General features: G+C 45.6%; 1 pseudogene; it reads right to left on the bottom strand.

The window, feature by feature from the left end:
- On the bottom strand, positions 1-24,817 carry LOC115327219 (annotated as a pseudogene).
- Between the last annotated feature and the right edge of the window lie 3,127 nt (positions 24,818-27,944).

The raw sequence follows: 27,944 nt of genomic DNA, 5'->3' as shown, positions 1-27,944 counted from the left end.
TTATGCATTCTCAGAACTGAATCCCGAGCAAAGGCTTGGGGGCAAAGCTTGCACTTAAATGGCTTTTCACCAGTGTGTCCTAGATTATGATCTCTCAGATGTGCATTCCGAGTAAAGGCTTGGGGGCAAAGCTTGCACTTAAATGGCTTCTCACCAGAGTGTGTTTGGTTATGCCTTCTCAGATCTAAATTCCGAGCAAAGGCTTGGGGGCAAAGCTTGCAGTTAAATGGCTTTTCACCAGTGTGTGCTAGATTATGATATCTCAGCTGTGCATTCCGAGCAAAGGCCTGGGGGCAAAACTTGCACTTAAATGGCTTTTCACCAGTGTGTGTATTGTTATGCCTTCTCAGATGTGCATTCCGAGCAAAGGCTTGGGAGCAAACCTCGCACTTAAATGGCTTTTCATTAGTGTGTGTTCGGTTATGCCTTTTCAGAGCTGAATTCCAAGCAAAGGCATGGGTGCAAAGCTTGCACTTAAATGGCTTTTCACCAGTGTGTGTATTGTTATGCCTTCTCAGATCTGAATTCCAAGCAAAGGCTTGGGGGCAAAGCATGCACTTCAACAACCTATCGCTTTTGTGCTTTCGAGTGTTGCTTGGCACTTTGGACCTAGAGCAAGAAGACTTGGGAGAAAGATGGGTTTTGAATTGTTCATCGCCATGTGCAACCAGGTGGCCCACGATTCCATGCTGATCTCCAGTGACATAGGTGCAGGAACAGCACCTGAACGAGATGTCCTCGATGACTTTCAATGGGCTGCTGGTTTTCCCTAATGGTGCAGCTCCATAACCTACAATAAAATCTTATATTAGCACACAAGAAATGCCCAACAAAGGTATGTCTATCAAAAGTTTGATATCCATGGTACTTAGAAGCTTGTTTTGACAAGATTTTGTTTTCCCAACAAAATTTTTTTCCTGATAAAGAAAATGCATTTTACTGTATTTTTTATGTAGAATTTGGATATTTTAGGGGGCTGGCTACCTCATTAATCAAAAAGTGAAACAAGAACAAGATTTCAGGAGTGTTAGACATGAGGTTTTACAACTGGCAATAACCTAATGACTCTTTTCTAGTTATCAGTGAAAGAATTGCAGCATGCAATGTAGTCATCTCTTGCTAACATGGATGCACCACTGTACAGACAAAATGGGGGGAGGACAGATCTCCCTTCATGCAATTATGTCTCATTAATGAAGAAACTTGTGGTCCAGATTACAAACACCTAGTTCTTGGGAAAAACTGAGTAAATACATGCTGAGAGTTTCCCTACTGTCTACCGTTGCGCTTCCTTCGAAAAGAGATAAGACCTGGGCACCAAGCAATGGTTTAGCTTTTCATGGCTTTCCAGTCAAATGGGTCAGCTGTCCTTATCTCCGTATGTGTCACGGCCATGAATGACAAACCTGAAGAACATTCGTAGGTCATGTGTATGTACACCTTGATTACAGGGTGTTCCCGAGCACTATGCACTAGTAAAAAATGCCATATAAATAAGCCAATGAACACAATGCAGTGGAACTTATCACAAAGGTTCATTTAGGTGGTTCATTTATTATACTCAATTTGTTTTTAGTGTGGGTTACTGGGAAAAAAAACAAGAAAATAAAAACTAGCTATTACCTATGAATGGGAGGAAACAAGAAGCAAACTGTCTCGACGCTGCTATTCACATATGGTGCGACACCTCGCGCCTAAAAACGATTGACGTTGTCTATGTCCCCATGTTCGCCATGTCCCGGAGCAGACGACACACTATTTTCTCGATAACTGAGGCACTTGTAGATGCCGCATTACACCCGTGGCCGAAGCACCTTTGCCACCCTCTGTCGCTCTGCACATCCTCTCACCACCTTCGCCCATATTGTGAATACGCTCAAGTTTTGAAGACGGCCGTTCAAACAAGAGCACAAAAATCTCGCTCGGTATATGTGCTCTGGAAGCTGTACTTGTGTGATCCGAGACAAGAGAAATATGTGTCTGTATGGACTGCGGTTTAACACATGGCACACTTCATTTGCGCATAGTACCCAGATCCCAGCAAATAAATTAAAAACAAACAAAAAGAGAGGGACAAATGCCAGGGTAAGAAAGAGAGCACGATGAAAGGAAATACAGAAACTGAGGAGGGGGCTAGACCGATGGTCACATGATCTGTTATCGTGTGACTGCCCCATATCGGCGTGCAAAAAAAAGGCATCCTGGTGCAGTGCATTTTATCTTCGAAATTGCACCGACTCCGTGCACCACCACCGAAATGCACTGCACACTGTTTCGGGACAATTCCGGTGCAAGTTGATCGGAAATGCTACGAGATAATGAGTATGATTGCAAACAGTATGAGCTGGAGTTCCCGGAGCGTGTGGCCTTCGATACATGCAGTGCAATGTCCAGGCTGATAAAACTGTTGAGTGGAGAGGGGGCTGCGAAAATGTGCGCTTTCTCCGGTGTGCACACCTCTCCACATACTGTTTGGCCTCAAGTTAGTGCAGAATATATCGAAGGCCACGCGCTCAAGCATTTGTGCCCATACTCTTCACAATAAAAAAAGATAGTGAGGAGCGTAATTAAGACAAGAGTAACAATACCCTCAACAGTGATGTGATTGGCCTAAGCCATTTTGGAGCACCTTTCGGAGCAGCCAAAACAGTGTTTTGGAGCAGGAAAAGCGGTTTTTGGAGCAGCCAAAAGAATGTCAAAGTGAATTTTGAAGCAGATATTCTTAGAAAAATAAAAATATTTGTTTTAAGTGCTGTACAAACGAAGGGCACTTTGTGTTGTGTTCTGTTCTGATGTGACTTGTTGTGGCGAAACTCGCTGCTCGTGGTTTTACTGCTGGGACATCCCACAAGTGTACAGTGCTGTAGGCATTGCCGAGCAATTCCGAAAAACAGCATGCCACCGTTTTACTGGTTCCCGATGTGCCAAATTTTCTCAAAAAGTAAGCAAACGTAAAACAATGGATTGCAAGCGTCCCGACTGGTGCCTCTGTCCTGCAATCATGTTCGCATGCACGTGAGGGCAACTTCGGCAGGCTTGCAGACGCGCGTCTTCGTCGCGCGAGCAAAGGCAACGGCTGTTCGATTGAAGTCGAACCACCCCAAATTCATTCCTTCATTCAGGCCACTCTGCTTTGTCGCCAACTGATTCCCAAAATTGTATGAAAAATAAAACTGTCCAGCATACGACAAAAAACAGTCAAGCGGCACGTTTTGCAAGGCCGGCAAATAAAGTACAAACTAAACAAAAAAAAATTGTGTGTGTTGAGGCAGGACATCGCGAGTTAGGGCCAAAAGTTCTTGGAGCGCTTTGTGCAACCACTGAACTTGAGACAAATGAGCGCGATGTGCGGGTTCAGCGTGCATACATTGCCTTCGTTGTTTTAGCTCACCTCTCTTCACCAATTTTCTTTTGCGGCAGATTTTTAAATACCGGGGTCTCTCTCCAAAGAAAGCCCAGTGAGAGAACCTAGGAAATCAATACTTCGACACAACAGTCCGAGTTAAAAGTGATTTTTTTAGTAACGTATGATTAAAACAAAAGGAATGATGATGAACATGCGGCGTTACTTAGTTTCATTTTAGAAAGCGCCATATCTACGGCGACGTGGGGGACGGCAACACTTGACGTTGCGCGACCACGGTGACTGGAAGGCAGGGACCAAATATAGTGTCCCACGGCCGTTGCTTTCAGGAGCGAGTGCTTCAGCTCACAAAGTAACTCACGCCGCGCAAAAACGTGGTTGCGTTTCACAGCATGACGGCATGGCTGGTACCCGGCACTCTAGCGTCGGAGCATCCGCGCACACTGTTGAAAACATTAAAAAAAAAGATGCGAGACAAACCCACGAGACGATGAGAGTGCGAAACGTGAGACGGCAGGAAAACCAGGCAAGACTGGATGGGCGCGTGCTCAATTGCGGTACTCAGTTGCGTTATGGTTTTGAAAGGCAACCAAAATTGGTGTTTTGGCGCAGGCTTGGCGCAGATTACCCATATTTAGGCAAAATGTAGCAGAATGTAGCAGGGTTAGCCACTTGGTGCAGTTTGGCACGGCAATCACATCACTGCCTCAATAAAACAGTTTTGTAAGAAACCAGAATACTACCAAAGCCTTTTAAACACAGTATCTTGAGAAGAGTATTTGAGGTAGGTACAAGCCTAAGTGAAACAAACTAACCGTACTGATAATGATACTTGCTGATACTAACCTCTCATATATTTGTGCCACAACCTCAAACTTGCTACACCCTCTGTAGAATGACTAGCGTATAATACTCTTATAAGTTCCTTTATATGGTTTCCATGGCAGTCATACCTCAGAAGTCATGTACAATACATTCAAAACAAAGCCCTTCGTTTTATTTATAACTACTCACATTCACTTTCCCTTCACCGCCGAGCATCACACATCTCTCTCCTTCATTGAATTTTCTATCACAATACACACCTCAAAGAGCCATCACCTCCTGACCATATTTTCCCCCATTTAGATCATCCAACTAAATTAAGTTCAATTCAACCATCAACTGTTTTTCACCACACTTCCACACTACCATTAGCTATCGAGGGTTAGAACTCACCACCTTACAACATTATTTCTACAAACTATAGTACTAAACTTGTTGAAACCATTACCGTCTTTCTATCTAACTTAGATAACTAGCTTACAATGTTATATTTGTGTTCACAGTACCTTTTGTTTTATTGCAAACCCCTTGTATAATGCACCACGAGCACTCAAAGAAAAAAATGATGATGAATGATTGTAGCAGGATTGCTAGGAGTTTGAACTATTGCTATTGGTATTCTTTATTTAACCCAGAAGTGTTTACCTTGGAACACTTACATGGTATTCCAAGGTAAACAAACAAGTAATGGCGGAACTTCCTGTGGCCGCGATGCCTTCCGGTTGACCAGCTTCATCTGTTTCTATGAGCAAGAATGGGTAGAGCGTCATCTAAGTTTTTCTCGGGAGAAAATCAAAAAAGGCATGTCAAAAACCGGACATAAGACAGATCAATCTGTTTCTGGACCGTACGACACCAAGAAAAAGCATCACATCTCGTTTTATTTTACCTCCATCGCGAAAGTTACATGTCCGTACTTGAGATCGGTGGAAAGTTGTGTACATCTGAGACGTTCAAAGAAGTTAGACACCCACAGATGAACCGAGACATGTAATTATTTTGTCTTTTTCGTGCAGAGGCGAGTGCAGTGTTCGAGCTGGCCAAAGCTTAACTACACTATGCCTGTCAGACGCGGATATAGGAGGGTGTGAAGGATTCTGCCACCCGCGCTCGATCGTGCACCAAAAAAAGCGAGCAGCGTGTTTTCGACGACGAACGGAGATATTGTGATTAGGACAACGTCTGCCTACTGCGGCGATCCTGTGAACGATATTCGCGTGGACACAGGTGCAGACGCGGATGTCAAAAGGCTATTTTAGATTCTAGACCCGGGTGATAGGGTAAGAAAACTAGTTTCACATCCGACTTTTGCGATCATGCGGTACCTGGGGACGCATCGTATTTCTTCGAACAGTTCTTTTTGGGCAGACACACATAAGCGCTGTTGTGTTTGACGGCAAGGGCGAGTCATAAATAGAAAGAATGGTACCAGTGGTTTCGTGCTATGTTTCACGTCTTGCTTTAATCGTGTCACAAACCGGCGCTTTATTGCATGCTGAAAAAAAAAAATCTGACTATCTTAGAAAGTAAAGCTTCTGTTTCATGGGAAAAAATCTGAAGGCATCAGCTGACACAAACTCTCAAAATGTATGTTTTCTTTTTCTTTCAGTTTGTGCGTGAGTTTTAGCTGGAATTTCCACAGGAATCTTGCGAAAATCGCCTGTTTACAAGCTCGCATGCACCCGAAAATTAACGTCAGTAATGACTCTGCTCTAAGATTAAACTAGAAATGATAAACACGATAATTAGAATTATTATATATTTTATGCAGTAACAAGTTGGTCTAAAATATAAAATTATATTTGGGCCAATATGATTAATATTTCGATAATTCTTTTATTTGCGTAAGAACTCAAGTGGTGACTCGCTCTATAAGTTTCTTCGCTGTTCTGAAGAGTGAGATATGTGCATCGACATGGGTGAAAAGAAAGTGCACTTGTTTTTTAAAGAAATAACAATCTGTCGAAGCTATCATGGGAAGATCTTCAGAACTACATGTTCAACTAGCCAGGCCCATACATCTGAGAACGACTTCAAGCTTACAAATCCCTAACACGTTCAATCACCCCTATGATGCCTCGAACACTTTTCTAAAAACTGGCAGTTTGTACGAAAATCTAAGAAAACATTCTCTAGGCCTCAAGATATTTGTTGTTCTCCACCTTCCTGAATGTTTTCAACAGTATGAAATACTGAAGAACTATCGATTGGACACATCAGATTGCAAGGAACATTGTGCAAGTAACAAACAATATCTGGAGGATGAGTGAATGTTTTCTCTGATATTTGTGTAAAATACAGATCTTCAATAAAATTTTGTGGCACTATTTAAAAAGAAAAAAAAAATGAGGTTGTTATGAAACACCTTCTATACTGGTCATTTGTTGCCAACATTAGCCCAGAGCCTGGCAGAAAGCCTGTTCCTCTAGTTTGTCTTCCCCTTCACATGTATAGGAAACCAAAATTTACATTGCCCAGTACTTGCTTGTAACTGCCATAAATTTCTCGGAAAATTCAACTGTGCTCTTTGTCTTCCTTCCCTCGAAGCCCAACCCACACCACCATGCACATCTTCATCTGGGCTGGACTCGGAAGCATCCCTGGTGGGGGACCCCCAAATCGACATGAACCCTTAACAGCCTGCAGAAAGCTGAACCAGAAGTGTTGCTCTAGACTATAACCGCCTAAAGTCTAGGCACTGCCAACGTCCTCTGCTAACAAAAGAGGTTGAAATGCAAAACTTACCACGACTTGACGACTGGATCGGTTCCATTCGAATTGCAGTATGCGGCCAGGTTCGTAAGTAGGCTTGTAAGATCACGAAGGATGCACGGGACCACGAGATGACTAGGACCTAAGGCAAAGAGCAATGACATTAATTGAAAAGAAAGTGAGCACCCCTCCAAGCATATCAAGCTAGCCAGAAAACTTTAAAGATAACACAAAGAAGACGCACTTAGGACTTTGCTATTTCGAGATAACAATGACGAATAGTTGAGAAAATGGAATCATTCTGTGCCTAGCAACGCAGAGAGCAAGTCTGTTTGCTTCTTGAGCAGGGGTTGCGGTGACGTCAGAATGCCGAGATTTGATTAGACCTCAGAGCAGCTTAGCATTGAGATCTGCCCCCTATCTCTCCACCAGAGCCAATCAGAAGTCGGCGTTGTTACAGCAGTGCAACCACTGCGTAAGAAGTAGACAAACTTGCGTTCCCGGCGGCAGCTTGAGTCGCCCAACATGAACTTAGAAAGTATGCTAACATAATCAGTTTCTGTCACATTGCTAGTACAGTAAAAGTCTCATCAGCAAAGAGGTTAGGACTTGCAAAAGATAAAATCTGAAAGAACTATGCCACTGAAATCCACCAGCTTTCCCCATATTTTTACTACAATTGTTTCGTAAACAGAGCTTCAGTTTTGTGGATAAATTAGATTGAACAGCAGAAACTACCCATTCAAGAAGGCCGCCATGTTCCTCTTTGCATGAAACATTTTGAGTGTTGCTTCATGCTCAACATAACGGACATTCATACTGTCACAAGTCACAAGTGATGGGGTGGCAAATATCTGAAGAAACTAAACGTTTAATGGGGCGAACTTGTGCCCAAAACAAAACAGAGAAAGGCTAGCGTCGCAGGCATCTATGTCGCCGAAACAGCAGGATTTAGCGCCGAGGCGAGACTGCTTGTGGTTTGGCACGCAAAGCCCTTTATATACACGCGTGGGCTTCTAAAACAATCGGCATTGAAGGTTAGGCGTGTAGAACATTAGGGCCTCAAACAAGCAACAGGATTCTCGAATTTACCGGAACACTAAATTGCAAGAATAAACAAAATATGCATTGCTCCCACAAATCGAACCCTGGCTCTTCGCGTGGGAGGCAAGCACGATAACCGTTAGGCCACGGCTGCGCTGCCTACTTTTCCAGTTGTGCGCGCGGTGTTATACCAGCCATTTCTGGAGATACTTTAATAAATTCCTTTAAATAGTGAGGTTGAGAAAAAAAAACTCTTTTCAAGACCAAACTGCTGTCATCGAAAAATTCTAAATTAGTCAAATTCACAAGACTGAAGCATAGGGTGCGTTAAAATTTTCGCTCGTGCTGCAGGTGGAAGGCTGCCAATGCGAAGGAGGGTGATTTTGTTACCAACCGCATTTTGGCATCGCCTGACTTCCAGCAGTGGCACGAGTGAAGTTAAGCGCATTTCAACGCCTAGCACCTGCCGTCTTTCTTAAATTGACTGATTTTGTTTTCACCGATATTCGAGTTCCTTGTAAGAACCATATGTTTATTTATTTGCTACTTAAAAAGCTAATTATCAAATTTTAGGTAACAACTTTGCTAAGTAATGTGGCTCATTGCAACACCCAACTTCTCCCGTGTCTGGCAGTTTGTTCCCGAAAAGAGTTTCTTTTTAAACCACCCTATGTGAGGGGATGTTTGTAAGTGCAGAAAAGGCCGGTATAGTCTGCAATGCAGTGACATACTTTGGAAGATGCGGTTTTCGCATCACTGCACCAGGTCTTACGCCAGCAGGGGCGAAGAGATGATGCAGTGCACTCGTAAGTACCTAACACACGGTCCAAGCTAGATCGATCAATCAGGGGTGGAAGCAAGCTTCAGCTTCTTGTAGCAGGTCTGGGAGCAGCAAGGATGCCCCTTCGAAGCAGCTTTAGGGGCAGTTTAAGTTCTGCTTTGGAGCAGCTCGGGACCCAAAAAGTCAATTTTCGTAGCAGTATAAGTGAATCGTGGAGCTGGTCACGCACGTAAAACTTGAGGCTATAAGCGCAGACGTGCTTTTCTAAATACGAAAATATCGCAACGAAACAGCACCTCCATGGGACACTCTAGAACCATTTCTGAACATACCTTTTCCTTAAATAGAATCCAGCTCATAGCATAAAAAGCAAACAGCGTAATTGCAATTTACCTGAATGGCAGGTATTGAGAACTGCACTAGTAGCGGGTGGTTCCTTTTATGAATTTTCAATAGAAGGCAGTCAACAAAAGAACCACAACTTAAGCCTCATGAAAACAAAAAGTGACTGTGTTTATCAAGAGTTCCATGAGTTGAAAACAAAACCATTTCAAGATGCAATAGTATGTATGAATTATGAAGCCCAATAATTACTGACTCCAGTTTTTATTATTAGAAAATACAAATGTTTCACATACCTGTTTAGCAAGCATAAATGTATTCTAATACTAAACTTAACAGAGTACAAATCTACTTATCTTATAAAAGTGCAAATGCAAAATATGAAAAATTTCATGACATCATCTCTGTCAGGGCCGTAACCAGGGGGGGGGATAGGGGGTTCTGACCCCCCCCCCCCCGAAATTTTTTTCTGGGTACGGCCCTGGTCGGTGCACTGGCAGCCAGCCGATTTTAATCTCCACCTCTGCGCACGCGCAGTGGCGCCGGTCGGCTACCGGGTACCAAACCGGGACCGGTTCTCCGGTTTGCTGTAACTCTCCATTATATGCCACCGATGCACATGATTCATAGGCGAAAATAAGACAATAGACACTTTCAAAATGGCCGCCGTTGTCCCCGAAAACCCCCCCCGAAATTTTTTTCTGGGTACGGCCCTGATCTCTGTCCATACATATGCACTTAAGCCCTTACTATAACAAGCATGACTGTATAGAATAAAAAAAAAAATCTTGTCTAATAGACTCGTCCCACTAGAGCGACAAACACCAATTTTTGTCCGGCGACACCACAAAGTTCCGCGTCGCTAATGCTGTCCCACTGTAATGACCAACGCTCGCGACAAACGCCGACAAGCGCCAACAAACGATTTGACAACGGACAAGCTCTTGTCTGTCGTTGGACTTGAAGCGCAGCAAGCAGTCCCACCGAGGAACATCGCTCGGAGACAAACTTATCCTTCTCGTCCACTTGTGCCATCTGTTGCCTCTCTTCCCACCCTTCTACCCTTCCTCCCGTGGCTCGCTCCGCCGCTCAGCTTTCAGAGAACTCATCGGCTGCCACTGGTCATTCCTGCAGTTCCAGTCCGTCGATTGCTTGTAGTGGCCGCGGGCGCGGTTTGCTTGCTGGTAGTCATGTTGCGGAAGGGAATTTGCTGTGGCTCGTTTTGCCCGCGAAAACTTGGTGCGAGACGTGGTGCTTCTAGACGCCGAGGTCTACGCCCCTGCATCAGGATGATACACCCATGTTCGAGGACTGACCAAAATAGGATCGCTCACCGTGAAGTAGGACACGACATTCCACAGCAAGCCATTTTCGCAGACAAGAGACTTGTCATCACATTCTGTAATAATCGGGATGCCGTATTGTCCCCAAAAAATGCCTGGCCTCTATGATTTGGATATGAAGTTACAAACATCCTCAAAATCAGCATGAAATATACCGTGGCGCTCGCCTAGAATGCCTTGAACGACCCAAAAAAGGAATGATTTGGTCAATTCGAGTTAAGAAAAAATTTGGAGTCGATTGTCACGACTGTTTGCAGAAATCCGCTAACCCCAAAAGAGGAGAAGCGGAAGCTTTAATCAAGGAATAAAGTAATCGTCTCCACTTTCACCATATTTGTCGGCGCGTTTTACGCCCAAAGAGCAAAACCCGGAAACCGCGTGTCAGACTCTGTTTGTCTGTGTATTTTGAAGTGTATTGTTGACGACTCCTGTCCCACTAGGAAACAAGTTTCCTTGTCCCTGTGTTCTACATAGCATCCGCCCAGGTGGGACGGCAGACTCCGACAAACAGGCTGTCTGTCGGTGTCGTGTGTCGCTGTTTGTCGCTCCAGTAGGACGTGGCTATAACCTCGTCCCACTAGAGCGACAACACCAATTTTTGTTTGACGACACCACAAAGTTCCGTGTCGCCTGTCCCACTGCAATGACCAACACCCACGAATATCGCCGACAGACGATCGACGACGGAGGAGTTCTTGTCTGTCGTTTAACTTGAAGCGCAGCAAGCAGTACCATTGAGGAACATCGCACGGAGACAAACCTATCCTCCGCCCGCTTGTGCCATCTGTTGCCTCTCTTCCCACCCTTGTACCCTTCCTCCCGTGGCTCGCTGCACCGCTCAACCTTCAAAGAAGCCCTTGGCGGCCACTCCTCGTTCCCGCAGTTCTGGTCCCTCGATTGCTCGTAGTGGTCGCGGGTGCGGAATGTGATGACGAGAGACCCGTCATCACGTTCCGTGATAATCGGGATGCTGTATTGTACACCAAAAAACGCCTGCCCTCAATCATCCAAATATGAAGTTATAAACGTCCTCAAAATCAGCGTGAAATTCCGTGGCGCTCACCTAGAATTCCTGGAACGACCCAAAAAGGAGCGATTCAGGTATTCTAGTTCGGAAAAAGTTTGGTGTCGATTGTCACGACTGTTTGCGGGAAGTCGCCAACGGCAAATGACGAGAAGCGGAAGCTTTAATTAAGAAATAAAGTAATCGCCTCCACTTTCATCGCGTTTGTCGGTGCGTTTTATGCCCAAAGAGCAAAACACGAAAAGCGCGTCGCCAGACTCAGTTTGTCTGTGTATTTTGAAGTCTCTTGTTGATAACCCCAGTCCCACTCGGAAACAAGTTTCCTTGTCCCCGTGCTCTGCGTCGTGTCCGCCAGGTGGGACGGCAGACTCCGACAAACAGGCTATCTGTCGGTGTCGTGTGTCGCTCGTTGTTGTGTGTCGCTGTCGTTTGTTGCTGTCTGTCGCTCTAGTAAAACGCGAGTATAAGAGTTTAAAAAAAAGAAAAAGTGACAAACAAAACTAGCCAGTACGACCATAAAACAGCAGGTTTTCCTCATAGTCAATTTTTTTAACGTGTTCTAGCACAACGGTATAGAGTTTGCGTTGTTCAGCAGGAGATTCTCACAATTCGCATTGTCCTCGCGCCGGCTGGCTGTTTGTGTGCCAGCGCGTGTATTCGCCACGTACCTCATTTACAAGAAGAGCTTACAAAAGAGGCAACCAATTATCGCTTTTATTGTTACACTTACAACATGAATGAGGAGCGTGGAAGGGATCTCATCAAAAACAAACACCTATAAACACTAACAAAAAAGGATAGTGAAACCCGTTTAGAACGAACCCACGTACAGCGAATTATTGTCGATATCAAACTCGCAGAAAATTTAAATTAGAATGCATGTAAATAGTAGGTTTTATAACGAACAACATATTGGCTATATCGAACTTTTTCCCCCTGGGAAGGCTCCCAAAAACACGCAAACAATTGCCTTCTAGCCTGACCCATTCCCCAACAAAGAAGTATGAAAGAAAGAAAATTCTAAAAGCTCAAGCCGTGAACAAAATTGAGCGAAGAGAAGTGATTCAGAAGGAGAGAAAGCTAAAAAATACTCTGAACGCACACACAGAAAAAACAGATCTTTTAGCACTTCGTTACAAGGAGGAATTGCAGGGATGAAAATGAAAGAGAATTTCTCGTGAAAGTTTGTTGTAAATGTTTTCTTCAAAATGAAGACAAATAGAAAAAAAAAAGAATTAAGCCATATAAGGGAATGCAACAACAAAATTTAATTTGTAAAAAAAAAGATAACTGGTGATAAGCATGGAAATCAAAAAGGGGGGGGGGGGGGGGGGGGGCGGCTCTACGAGCTATTTGGGACAAGAACTCTGCAACTTCAAAGTTTCCTTTTTTTCTCCCCCTGGCACAGTCGCAGGTTTTAGACATCATAATTAAGCAAAACCAGCTCGCCTGCACACTCACTAATTTGTTATAATTGATACCATAGATTGCAGACACGTCGAATTTGCATTCCACGGTGCAATAAGCACACGGGACGGGAGTTCGCTATGAACTCCCCTGTCGCGGGTGTGGCAGTAGAACGCGAACACAGCGCATTCGCGCTCCACAGTACGGTACGCACGCAAGAACCCGCTACAAACTCGGGTGTCACGGGAACCAGTATCGCACGCGCAAATTGCAAAACAACAACAGAGCAGGAAAGAGTTAGGAATTTGCATGTCGCAGACTGCGGGCGCTGCAGATTCGCAGGTCATGGTGCGATAAGCACAAGGAAACCTGGGGCGAACACACTTGTCACAGGCATCGATACCGCATATTGCGCGGTTGATGTGATTCCCGTCGGATGTCACGTGACCGATAACTGGCAGTAATCAGAGCGGGTGGGGGTGGGTGGGTAGTCACTGGTTTGGAATTTGATGTTTCAGATATTCGGCCCAAAAGTCAAGGTCAAACTTGGGGGTTTTACGTGCCAAACCAACGACGAGCATCTAACACGCCCCAGCAGAGGAGACCGAGGAGTAATTTCGACCGCATGGGGATCGGTTTTACGTGCAACCGAAAGCTCGGTTATACAGTGCCTTCTCCGCAATAAGCCTCCGTCAGATTGCGAGCATTTTGGCCAAAAGTCGAACTCACAACCTGGGTATCCGCAGGCCAGCGCTTTCGCCTCGGAGCCGGATATTCAGCCTCAAAAGCGGGATGGGGGATTTCTCGGGGGTGGGCTGTCATATGAGCCTTTACAGTATACACAATTTAATGCGTGCAATATATCGCACCATGCAAAAAAAATTTTAAAAATTAAACAACGAAACATTGTTTTAGTACTTCTGACAAAGCCAGCTATGCATGCCTCATTTTCGGATATCAGACACCTGCATGCCGTTGTTGGCCGAGCTGTGGCACTGACGGCACGAAGAAATGCGTCCAAACGAGTGCTTCAAAGGCACTGGCACGAGGAACAAAAATAAGCACCAGATCTTTATTGTGTTGTTATTCGTCCAAATACGGTATATTTATGAACAGCAATGAAAGCATTCCTCGCGTTCAAAACGGACGACTTGAGCAACCAACTCGCGCAATGTTGTCCTTCGTGCTGCTGGCGTGTGACAACTCTTGACCGACTGTCCATTTACCTGGTCCTGAACAAACCATGGCCATTCTCGTTAGAAGAAAATAGGCACTTGACGCCTGTTTCCATCAAACGAGAATAACCTGTTTGGACGTCAATTGACACAACCACATCAACATGTAACTTAAAAAAAAAAAAAATTTTTAGCAAGTTTTGGCACAACTATTATTGCACTTGGGAGCAGCACGGTGCAGTGAAACTGGAATGGCGCACAATGGCCCAATTTGCGCAGCACTTCCACCCCTGATCAGTGCTCAAACTTCACCAATCTGAAATGCAAAATTCATGTAGCACGATTCTTGCAGGAAAACAATTTAGTTACAGCACGAACCATAAAAATTAATGACAGCAGTATAAACAAATGATCTACCTGGATGGTGGCGATGGTGGTGTGGAGGTGGTTCTAATCCATAGAAGTTTTGGAAATAAAGGACTGTTGGAATGTGTTAGTTTTACACAGGGGTACACTTTAGATGAGTGATCGAGACGGGATGAAACATAGAAAAAGGGTGTGAGAAGACGATCCAGTGTGAAATATTTTATGAAAGAGACACTATCGGGCTATTTTACGGTGCCAGGCGAGACTAGGCAAAGATAGGTTAGAGTTCATAGAAGTGACACTTGGAGTGTGATGATAATTACTGAGAATAAAAAGGGACAGAACGATTTTGTACAGCTTCAATGGCTCAGGTCCCAGATAGAAGACACGTACTAGAGCTTTGACCGGATGAGAGTTTTAAACAAAGTTTACTTCAATGAGAAGGGAGCAAGAGAAAAATTATGTTTTAAAAAGCCAAGCTTGCGATTATTATTATTTATCACGTAGGAAATATGAGATATCCAAGGACGGTCAATGATATATGCACATCCAAGTAATTGTACAAAGACACGGAAAGTAAGGGAACGTTTTTAAAATAGTTGGGAGGGCACATGTATTACACTATACTCTCATTACTTTGCACTTAATTGTGTTAAACTCCATATGCCCCGTTTCACACCATTGAAGAATATAGTCAATATCTGACAGGACCTGGAACACATCAGAATCATTAGCAATTTCATGGTGGATGACACAATTATCTGTGAAAAGGTTGATTGAGGACAAAATGAAATTAGGCATATTGTTTATGAAGATTAGAAAAAGCAATGGGCCCAGGAAGGAACCCTGAGGCATGCCAGAGTTTACTGAAGAGAATGGAGAGGTGCTATTATTGGCGGTAACAAACTGAAATCAATTAGTAATAGCGAGTTTGTTTCACACACACTGGCGCCGTTCGAGTTCTTTCCCAGAATGCATCACACTCGTGGAGTGTCACATGGAGATCTGGCCTCAAACAAACTTGCCAAATGCACCGAGTGCACACTGATGCTGTCACCATCTATGTTGTAGAAAGAGTATCGACTTCAGACCGAAACTAGCGCCTTTCTGTTCGCCGTGATGGGTGAGAATGCAAGTGTAGTCACTGCCAACGTTTATCTATAAACGTTGTTCTCTGCAAGCTGTAGTTTATATTTGCAATTACTTCAAGCAACTCGGCTGTCGTAGATATTTACAGACGGCGTAAATTTCCGCAACCAGCCGACTACAAAGCAGCTGGTTGCAATCTTTCAATTCTTATAACTGTTTACACTGGAGAAAACTGATGATGCTGTCCGCGCAAAAGCTTGATTCGTTTGAGCATGGTATTATGCGTGAACCACTGAAAGGATACGGCTTAAAACTAGTCTGTTGGAATATTCAGCAAAATGTTTCGTGCGACTTTCGATTTTGATTGTTGTTACAGGTGGATCAGATTTCAGCCTTGGTGAGGGCGTAGAAAACTAGAGCTTTCTTGAACAAAATACGACGGGGCAACATAGCTAATGTAGGTAAATGTTAAACATGATGTTGGACAAGCCTCAGGTAAAGTCACCATGTTTAGCTTCCTCGGATGCGTATTGGGCAGTCACGGGTTTCTGCTGGGGGACCTTTGTCGACAAATGTTAAAATGTTCACACGCACACGGATGGTGATAAAGATCTCGGGGGCCGGTGATGCGTTTGTTCCGAGCCATTTCTTTACACACTCGTATATTTCAGCATCTGTCTGGCAACAAAGCGACTAAACCTTGCAAATAAAGCATGGGCTGTCAATTGCTTCCTTCATGAAACAGCAGAAGCTCACCACAATTCAAGCTCGCGTTTGATTCTGTTGCCTGCGGGACGCAATTTCTATCAGAAGATCTACTTTTTTTCTTTCGATTCCACGGTACAAATGACACATTGTAGCAGACAAACCCTCGTCGTCTGCTCCTGCTCTTCGCCGGATTGAAGCATGATGTGATTGCATTTTGGCACACGCTCGATTTTCTCGGTGCAGCAAGTGGATGCACATGTGGGGTGCCAGCGCTGAAACCAACTCGGAAAGTGCAACCACTCACGGAGTGCCGGCCAAAACAAACCCACTCCACGCTGCGAGTCGGCACGTGTGCCGTGAAACAAACTAGCTATAAGAAAGCACTTTATCCAGGCCACAACACTAGCATCAATCAATGTGAAGGTTGTTTAGTTTTAACAAAAGCAACTCGTGTGACACTTTATTAAAGGCTTTAGAGAAATCAGAAGAAAAAAAATGCAGTCTATCTGGGACCCAGGGTCAAGAACGGAGAGCAGGTCGTGAGTAAATAATAAAAGCTGGGTTTCACGGGAGAAGTTTCCAAAAAAATGTGTCAAACTGTGTGAAAAAAAAAATAAATAACAACATTGTTAGACTTTACCAAGTTAACAACTTGAGAATAAATCACGTGTTACAAAATTTTGCATGCGACGCAAGTAAGTAAAATTCTCAATGTTTATCACTTCCGCTGTGCAACGTAAACACCCCCCAACTGCCCCAACTTCCAGAGGAGGAAGAAGAAGTTTTCCCAAGGTAGGAGCAGTAAATTTCATAGCTCCAGCGTTTTTCCCTTTTTCCCTGTTTCGGGGGGTTATGGCCCCCCAAAAGCCAACGGCAGAACACGGAAACCCTTCCGCGACTGGACCAAAGCATTCCTTGGTGGCAGGGACAAAACCACCAATACAAAAGACCGGAAAAAAGACGTGGTCAGGCACGGCCGCACCAACAGCCAGGATAAGCTTAATGGCTGTAGCTGACGCAACGACCTCAAAAATGGGGACCAACCCACTCTACACGATGAGGAAAGGCTTCCATGTAACAGAGACCACACCTGCCCTGGCCCAGACTCAAAACGACGACAAAAACATCCAGGAGGCCTCAGAGGAACGCCCTGAATTAACAAATGACAACTCAAGCCATTCATTGGAGGCTACAGTTATTGAGGACCACCAAAACGACTCTTCGGATGCGATGGAGTCCACTGATGAAACCGATGGGTTCACAGTTGTGACACACCAACGAAACAGGACAACAGGAGTTCCTGTCTTGCTGCTGCCAGCAATAGACGGTTCCAAGCTTCAAAACGTGAACCCGCTGCATCTTAGCGTTGATGTAACAAAGGCGGCAGGTGGAAAGATTCTTCACCATAGATTTACTCAGAAAGGAGGCCTACTCGTAGACGTTGCTGAAGAAGCCGCTGTGAAACGGTTACTCAAAATCACCGAACTCTGCGGCGTCGCCATCAAAGCGTCTCTTCCGAGAGCCTACACACAGAACAAAGGACTTATCAAAGGCATACCTCGATGGTACACCGTGGAACAGCTCGCAGAACACCTTCAGCCGCAAGGCGTGGTTGCCGTCAGAAGACTTTATCGACGAAATGGAATTACCACAGAGACAACTCCGACAGACAGAGTGGTCCTCTCCTTTCGCCCAAACTCAGAACGACCATCAGAGGTGAGCCTTGGCTTCTCAACTCACCGCGTTCATGAGCACACCGATGCACCCCCGAGGTGTTTTAAATGCCAAGCAATGGGACATGTGGCAAAATACTGCACAGGCTCCCTCACATGCAAGAAATGCAGTGGACCGCATCACCACCGCGACTGTCCCAAAGATGTCAGGAAATGCACCAACTGTGGTGACCCTCATCCCGCAGATTACGCAAACTGCAAAGTACGCCTTGCAGCTCTGGCGCGTACGAAGGCGTTTCTGCGCGGCCCAATTCTGCGACCTGGTGAAAAAATACCAACAGAAAGAGCTCCTCCAAGCTCGCATGACGTTGCTGAGACAACACCGACCCCAAGGTTCACGAAGGCAGCAAAAAAGAAAAGAAAACCTCACGGTAGACTACGGAGCACCACTTCTCAACAGATGTCGGACGAAGAGGAAGATTTTCCGTCTCTACCTCAACACCAGATTGACAGCGTGAATCACTCACATGATTCGTCATCTTCACAAGACACCCAACAACAGCATCAGCACAAGGGACGACGCTACAAGAGTTATAGCAGCGCCCTGGAGGGACGCCCAACAGAAACAAATCGGCCTGCAGTAACCATAATTCAAGCAATTTTTGCGACATTCCGTCAGGTTCTCATGAGCATGCCACAAGGACCTCACAGGGAAGCACTTCAAGGCATTCTACAACTGGAGAGCTTGATTCTCTCGTTGTAAAAAGACACTATAACTGCATCTCAATTTAAAGTGACGATGCCTGCAGACCACATAAATTATGTTGTGCCCACAATCCTTCAATGGAACTGTAGGGGACTCCAAGCCAAGACTTCAGAATTATCCTTGCACCTACAGCGGGTTCCGATCCCCATCCTTGCTTTCTCTGAGGCAGGACTTCCTGACAACCGTTCGATAGCAGGTTACGAGACTTACTGCTGCCCCTCAATTTCTACATTTCCTAATGGAAGTGCTGCATTATACGTTCGTCGTGAGTTATCTCGATGTCAAATTCCGACTGATTCTTTAAATACTGCTGATGCCGAGTTTGTCGCTGTGAAGGTGTCTTTTAAGAAAACCACCATTACGGTTATGTCCATTTATATCAGGCCAGGCAGAAAATACGACATGATGGACGCCTTTGAAGACTGGTGCAATCAGCACAAGCCAAATTTAGTTGTTTGCGGTGACTTTAACGCGCACCATACGCTTTGGGGAAGTGATTCAATTGATAGCCGAGGTCGAAGGTTAGAAGAAATATTCTCAGCTACTCAACTGTCTATAGCTAATACAGGCGGCCCAACCTTTTTCAGGCCACCTTCCACATTTTCAGCTCTCGATGTTACAGCTTATGGTCCCACTCTTAAGCTTTCTTGGAAAATTGCTCCGGATACTATGGGCAGTGACCATTTTCCTATCTGGATAACTCTGCCGGAATGCAGCAAGCCAAACACAAAATCGTACCGAGTGACTAATTGGGACGAGTTCCGAAATTCTGTGAGTAAATCGACAGCTCCCATTGTCACGACTATAGTTTGTGCCTTGATGTTAAACACCAAAGTTGTCCGTCTACCAGACCACTTCCCGTCACCGGATTTAAAACTACTTAATCTCACCGCTGCGCGTCGAAGAGCCCAGCGTCGTCTACGACGCCACCCAACTTCTTCTAATCGCACGACATTTAATCGTATTTCGGCCACACTTCGACGATATGCCAATCATTTAAGACGGTCGCAATGGTGGAACTTCTGCGAGGAACTGAGTGCGCACACACCGGGGACTAAAGTATGGAAAATCATACGATCCCTCACCGGTGACAGATGCCCCATTCAACCTTTTGAAACACTTGCCCTCGCTATGTCTAAGACAATAAAAGAGCTTGCAGAAGATTTTGCTCGCACATACGAGGGGAAACCAACAGTATCACCAGTGCCGCCCACGGCAAATATTTCCAGCAATCCACTTGACGATGCTTTCACTGCCTCAGAGTTCACAACTGCCTTACGTCAATGTCGTCGGCGCAGTGCTACAGGGCGGGATGGCATATCTTACCAAGCACTTCAGAACTTACCCCTAGAAGGGTTAACAGGACTGTTACAATTCTTTAACTCTATCTGGATGACTGGAAAAATTCCGGAAGAGTGGAAAATGTCAATTATCGTCCCAATTCTAAAGCCCGGGAAGCCGTCGTACGATCCGTGCTCTTACAGACCTGTGGCCCTAACATCATGTGTTGCAAAATTAATGGAACGTATGATTCGAACAGGATGACATGGTTCCTCGAGAAACATCAATTGTTACCGAATGAGATGACAGGGTTCCGCCAGGGTCTCTGTGCAACAGATAGTATCCTTGACTTGATCAGCAGCATAGAGGATGCAAGGGCTCGGCGACAAACTACGCTAGCAATCTTTTTTGACGTTGAGAAAGCTTTCGACACCGTAAATGTTGGGAGCATACTTAGGCGGCTTACTTTTATGGGCATCACTGGCCGTATTTAGACATTTCTGGCAAATTTTTTATCCAGTCGGCAGTTTCAGGTTCGACTGGGAACTACGTTTAGCAGCATACATGGGAAAACTAGAGGCCTTCCCCAAGGTAGCATCCTCAGTCCAATACTCTTCAACCTCGCCATGGCTGGCCTGCCACAAGAGATTCCACGTGGACCGATAGGAGTCAACTGTTCTATCTATGCGGATGACGTATGCTTATGGGCCAGTCACTTGAGACGCGACATACTCCGCCGATCATTGCAACCAGCAATAACCTCTGTTCAACTGTACCTGGCTACGGTCGGACTTGAAATTTCGGTAAGCAAGACAGCTTGCATGTTCTTCCCACATATTCAAAGGCGGTCATGTCCTAACATTGACTTATACCTGGGAGCTACGACGATTCGGCGAGTCACAACATACCGCTTCCTTGGAGCAACCCTTGATACAAGAGTTCAGGGAAAACCCCAGGCGGACGCCATAGCAACTGCATCAACCAAATTTACCAACGCAGTCTGTCGACTAGGAGGTCAATCGTGGGGGAACTCCCCCTCCTCAATGCTTCGATTGCACGACAGCACTGTGATGGGACGCATGCTGCACGCTCTGCCATACGCCAAACCTTCAAACACCCAAATGCTTCGTCTTGAACGTATTCAATGCCAAGGTATTCGTAAGGCGCTTGGCGTCCCTCGGGCGACATCAAACGAAAAGGTGTACTGTGAGAGTGACACACTACCACTACCACTCCGCATTACAAAAAATCTCATGCAACAGCTCATACGACTGCATAAATCAATACCTGGAACTGACCTTATAAGACGCCTAACAGAAAGAAAAGAGTCAAGGTTCAACCGTCTTTTGAGGACAGTATATTTCTTGGACCCACTATTACGTAGCACAAAACCGCCTGCCTATGTAGACTATCCCCCCTGGCGCCAGCACACGTTCTTGTTCCAGGAACATTTACCAGGGATCCGCAGAAAGAAACACACCCCAGAAATCGTCCTTCGAAGAGTTGCTGAAGAGGCTATCGCACTGCTATACCCGGGAGCACTTACAATATACACCGACGGCTCTGTACACCGAGGTCGACGGAGCGCAACAGCTGCTTTTGTCATTCCTGCAATGAACATTAGATGGAGCGGAAAATTCGACAAATTAGTTTCATCAACAACAGCTGAAATGGAAGCCATGAAAAAGGCTCTATCTACAATCGTCACAAGAAACGTTGCATGGTATAAACAACAGGCTGTTCTTATAACAGACTCTCGTACAGCACTCCGTAGGCTTGCGACACCTGGATCCCGTGACAAACAAGTTGCCACAATCATCAAACTCCTCGAAGTTCTCTCGAAAAGAAGCCTCACCGTACAGTTCCAATGGGTACCATCACACGTTGGAATCCCTGGAAATACTGAGGCTGACCAGCTGGCTGGGGAAGCACACAACCAAACCCCCAGCATTAAAAGCCCAACGAATTTCAAGGACTCGCTTTGTCTTGTGAAAGTCCACATCGAAAATCTTGCTCCGTCCAGCCAAACGGCACATCAGCCCTGCGTTACCAAAGGATTTTCCCGCGCTAATAACACCCTCCTAATGCGACTACAAACGAATAGCGCGTTTACCAAATATTTTCTACACAAAATCGGCATCATGGACAGCCCTATTTGTACTACATGTGACGAAGAGGAAACTATTGAACACGTTGTCCTGTGTTGTGACATTTATGAAATACAGCGACAAGAATTCCTCCAAGAACTATCCAAATTTGGCATTACGACACCGAAAATAGATGACATATTATACCCGACTGGAACTACACGCCGGCGTCGTGCACTTCAGCAACTGCTATTAAACTTCCTGAGCGCCACCGGCCTGTCAGAGAGGCTGTGACAGAGGACACCAACCCAGAAAAGACAATTTTTGTCTTTGTTGGAGCAAGAAGTGCCCATCTATGTGCGTGTGCGTGTGTGTGTGTGTGTGTGTGTGTGGACGTGTACATGTGTGTGTACAAGTGAGCGCGTGCCAGTGATTCACAACATCATCTATAGACCTTTCCAGCGGCAGTCTCGAACGAAGCGATTTACAGCGCGTGTCCCTGGTTTTGAGAGTGTACGTCAGTGTTGCCCGACTGCGCTGAGCTGTGGAGTTTCTCGTCAGTAGGCTGTGGCAGCTTGCGTTGGGCGTGATTCCGGACGCTGGTGGCGGCTGAATTGCCGCGTTTTCTTTTTTATCTTGTGTTCTGTGGCGAGCATAATTTATAGACGTCTTTAAGAAAGCAGTGCTCTATTTTTGGGAACCAAAACAAAGAAATGAAAACTGTTTTGGTGAGTCCGTGCGCGACAGAACAAATGCAACTGGAATGTTTGTTTCATTTTATGTTCATTGTTTTACGGCGCCGTAAACTCAGCCGTGTCAATCTATAAAGGTCAAAATATTTGACCACACAGGATATCCGTACTGCATGGATATTCCCCGCCCACAACATAAAATTCAATGAGTCTCATCAATCGAACAAAAAATATATTGTACGTACCCCTCGGTGCCGCGTTATCCGAACAAGATTTGAGAAAGGTCTCAAATAACACAGCATGTCCAATATACAGTGTCGCCGATAGTCACTTCACGACGATCTGACGGAATCCGGCGTGTTTTGGGGAACATGTAGAAGAGAGCTCCTTTTTTGCACAGCTTCATAGCAAATTAACGAACGTGCTTATTATGTCGCCACACCCCGGACCCGACCCTATCAGCTAGTTTTTGCGAAGACCCGGAACACAGCCTAGAAGGCTTTTTGGAGATTATCTCGACGGAAATAATCCTCCAAGCACGTCGAACTGCCTGCGTCGCGGGCTGCTTGACGTTCGCTCTCTTTGTTCATTTCCTGCGAAGGCCGAGCGGGCTACGAGCCCTGGTATTCACTGGTTCTCACAGTGGAAGATAACATACAAAGGGTAAGCATCCTAAACAGGCGAATAAAATAAAAACTTCCAAGAAAAGCCGGAGAACTCCGAATGCAAAATGCAGATGGGGAGTCACGCTGACCGGGTTTCCACAGCTCAGGCGGGTGCCAGAAATTTCTGGCTGATAGGGGTCGCTCGATTCGCAAAATGGCGGCGGCCAGAGCGCTCTTTTTGGAAAGGTCTATAGTCACTCTTACTTCCTTTCCCCTCGCTCCCTTTAATTTTTTTTGTGAGAAACAGTTCTGCATCCCAGCAAGAACAACTTCTCCCCCCTTTTTTTTTTGCCTGTACGACGACACCCCCCCCCCCCAACTTCCAATTGTTCGGGAGGATACTGAGATCAAGTGAATGGATAAATATTTTCGACAGCGTGCAAGAACATTGTTTGCGTTTTTCAAGAATTTAGAAACAAGCACTAGATGAAATTTTGAGAGTTTCGGTTATTCTAGTAATAAGCTCCCCGGATGCGTACAATTTTAAAAGAGTAAAGCTATACGCACTCCGGAGTGCGCTTCGGACGGAAATGGCTATACGCATTCCGCTTTCCTCGTATAAAAAGAGTGGACACAACGAGTTTCCTAAATGGTGCCATGGCGTAGTGGTTAGGGTGCCCGCTTCATACGCAAGTGGACGCGGGTTCGATCCGCGGTGGGCCTACTTTTTTTTCTTTTTCTCAAACATTTTGTTTTGTTGAGGCATTTGGCGATATTTACGACATTTCCTTTTTTGCAATGAACAGTAAAAAAAAAAAAAAAAAATCGATTGTTGTCGAGAAACTTTGCAGAACTAAATGGTATCGGACTCCCTTTCCGGAGGTGCGATCGGGGACAGCGGGGCTTGGATTGCCGGCTGGACGCCGCGAAGCGGCGTGTACTGGTTACGCTTAGTAATTAGCAGCCGATACTGTCGCCGCGAAGCGGCGTGAACGCAGGCGGGGGGCTGTGTTAACGAGCGCCCCAGTGATTCACGCGCCGTTCGAAAAGGGTGGCCCGAGCGGCATGATCTCTCGGAGGAGTGCGTATAGCCATTTCCGCGCGAAGCGCACTCCGGAGTGCGTATAGCTTTACTCATTTTAAAATGTTCCATGGGCAGCAAGTTACACAGGGGCTATGACCGCGGTGAACTATTTAGGCAGACTAGAATAATATTTAACATACGTTTGGATTTTTGATTGTTAAAAGACTACTCATGCGCAAAAAGCGCGAAAAGTGGACGTTGTAGCAGTCCAGATGAAATCACGGCCGTGAGCTGAGCCTTGTGAAATTTCAAAACTATCGCTTAACGCACCAAACGATTCAGTTTTGACAACAGTACCTGTTTGTTGAATAGGAAGTCGACAAGTCTCTGAACGCGAAACCGACTTCACTTTCACGTGCAGAGCGCAGACCCCACGATCAGCTGCCGCCTTTGTTCGAAGTTGTAGTGGTTGTAGCCAGGGCAGCCAGGGCAACCAGGGTGGTTGTAGTGGTTGTAGCTAGTGATGGGACGAATCTTTATCCGAATCGAGATTCGGAACCGATTCTCGAGATTCGGAAAGATTCGGAACCGAATCTCGAGATTCGGAAAGATTCGGAAGAGTAGCCGAATCTCACGCGATTCGGAAAAGTTCGGAAAGATTCGGAGCGTTGCCATGGTTGCCAGATCACGTTGATGAGTGTTTCAACTTTTCGTGATATTAAACTCACTAAATTTTATGAAGTGCACAACATAATATTGTAATATATTATGATAGTAATAAATAAAACGTTCCGCTTTGTCTATATTCTTTTGGATGTTTGTCGAGAACCCAGCCAGACATCGTGGGAAAATTTAATTGGTTTCGGTTTCGGATTATGACCCATGCTTGGTGCACGCGGAAATACAAGCGCATGTTTTCATCGCCGCAAGAGATGATACCGTACGTGCTGTTCGGTATTGACACATTTCATGTTCATAATTACCGTTATAGTGGCACACAACTGAGTATGTTCGATTCGATTACCTTCAACGTGTGTCCTCTGAGGTATTATCGGAACAAGGGAAACAACCCGATTCCTGAAACTCCTTGTGCCGTACCCTGCACTGCATTTGTCCCTTTCTGGTTAATGATATCCGATTTAGTTAGTGTGTTTCGACGTTAGACACCCCTGTGTTGTTTCTTTTTCGTCAAATAGTTCACGTCCACAAAACTTGCTGCCGAGAACGGAGAAACGACAGTGCGAATCAGCGACGTTTTTCTTCCCCACCGGTGCCGGTACGCGTGCCGGAAATACGCTGCCGGTACGCGGTCGAAGTTGTTAGGAACATTCATCTCGCTCTCGCGCCTTACGGGTACTGACACACGCAGCTCTAGAGAAGGAGACGAATCATTTCCTTGCCTGAATATATTTATTGTGCGTTGCGCCACATTATGTATAATGCGCAACATTTCGCCACATTTTACCGATCACCGCGAAACCGCACAGAAACCGAGACCGTGCATTGGTTAGGCCTACTTCAACCACACCGATCAGCTCAGCTGGATCTGGGCGTGTGCCAGGGTTTAGAATGACACTGCAGTGCATACCATACGCCGTACGTTGAAATAAACAAGACGAAATCTGGTTATATGCAGTAACAGTACCTAAAAACAAACACAACTGACCGCGTTCGCGAGCTTTACGACAAGGTTCACGCTGCCGTTGCTGCCGTCTTCAACCAGCGACGAATCGGACGAATCTCCGAATCTGCCGAATATTCGTCGCGGGAAGTTCGGAAATTTCCGAATCTGGGCGAATCCGAATCTCCGGTGATTCGTCCCATCACTAGTTGTAGCCACTGTGGTTGTAGCTAGGGGTGTTGCGAACTTTTGTCGAACCAATTTTTAGGTCGAACTTTCGGGGTTCGAGTGAATCGAACCGGTTCGACCGGTTCGACGAACCTAATCGAGTGATGGACCAATGAGCAAAGCAAAAGCTGTCTCTGAATCGGGCGGCAACTCGCGCCACCTGGCCGTTAGAACTGAATGGGTGACTCCACAATCGCATACGTGGTCGGAGTCACCTAGCGTAAAATACCGGCAAGCGCCCACTCAAAATTTAAAGATAATCGCGAAAAAATGGAGGATGGGCGCTTGTCCGGTCATCAATTTTACTGATCAATGTACTGTGCATATTTTCTCAGAACTTACAAATTTGGGAATGGGCGAAGTCGCGCGCCGAGGAGGACGCGCGCGCTTGAGCCAATCAGCGAGCGTCCGGACGTGACGTGTTCCCTTTTCCGGTTGGGACATGTTTTCGCTGTTTTTTTCTATTTTCGACTCACAAAGAAGGCGAAAAGGCAGAGAGCTCGGGGGATTCGTGCGCTCGCCAAACGTGGCTGGAAGTATTCCAGCGTGGAAAGAAGCAAGCCGATTGGAACATCTGACTGTGAGCAGTGTTTTATGTGCGTGTACGACGCTGTGAAGCTACTCTTCATCGTTTGAGCGAAGCTGCCGCGAAAGCTGCCACCGAAGTGCGGGAGCGATCACTCCCAATGTGTTGTGTAATTTTGGGTACGCCCATCACTACGGAATACAACAGCCCTCCATCGAAAACACTCTCGCACATGCTGCGTGCAGTGTTAAAGGTACGGACGCGAAGGCTCTGGGACGCGCCGGCGTAGCACCGTGCTTTGTTTGCACAAAAACGCGGCAAAAGAGCACCTGAAGCTGCCCGTTCGAGTCCGTGCCTTTCGCCAATGCTGCAAATAACCGGAGTGTAAACGTATATATAATCATCACCGTTGTCCATTCATTGAAGACGGTTGTCTCCCACCGCATATGCAATCGCGAAGGCAAGGCAACAACAATCGTGCGAAGCAGACGAATAAAAAATTCCGTGTTCTCTCGACAAACGTGAGATTCCCCGAGACTACGCCGCCGTTTGGGTGGACCTGTGTGACTGCTTCGTATTTTACGACGCCGGCGTCGACGTCGACCGCAACGCGCGTTTTTTGCTCAGTGTGAATGCGCCCAGTCGGAAGTTGACTTCCGGTAATGCCTATGGGAAAAAGCGAGTGCATTTTCTCGCTGCGCTCGATTACAAGAGAAAATATCACAAATATTTCGTACGTACTAAGCACATTGGAACATTTCTCAGTCACGCAGACGAAATAATTGGTCAGTTACGGCGTTTTTATTTGAAATTCGTGGAATGAAAAACTGTGCTAAAACCGTTTCGTACATGTATTTGTGTGCACTGTCGGACACTGCTAGCGCGAACACGGCGTCGGCGCTTTCCGCCAAGGGGGATATACGTGTCAAACGAACGAAGGACATGTGGAAAACCAAGAGAGACGGCAAAAACTACGCAGTAACACTGGATAAGTAACTCCTCGTGCATGCAGGCGATAAAAATAAATTGAAAGCCACGTAATATAGTTCGATTTGCAATAAATAAGTTATTCTTTCTGCTCGTGATAATGTGCGAAGATGCATCGTTCTGGGTTCAAATCATCAACCGCACGCTTCAAATCTTTACAAGTAGGGAGAAGTCAGAGAACTGGTGCCCGATAAAAACTGCCTGAGATATGAAATAATAAAAAGACACACCTTTCGTAGCCCACATACTTTATTTTTTACATTCGAATGGTCTT

This window comes from Ixodes scapularis, unplaced genomic scaffold, assembly GCF_016920785.2.
Source record: "Ixodes scapularis isolate PalLabHiFi unplaced genomic scaffold, ASM1692078v2 PGA_scaffold6__148_contigs__length_123643588, whole genome shotgun sequence".
Taxonomy (NCBI): Eukaryota; Metazoa; Arthropoda; class Arachnida; order Ixodida; family Ixodidae; genus Ixodes; species Ixodes scapularis.
This window is presented reverse-complemented; position numbering and strand designations above follow the sequence as displayed.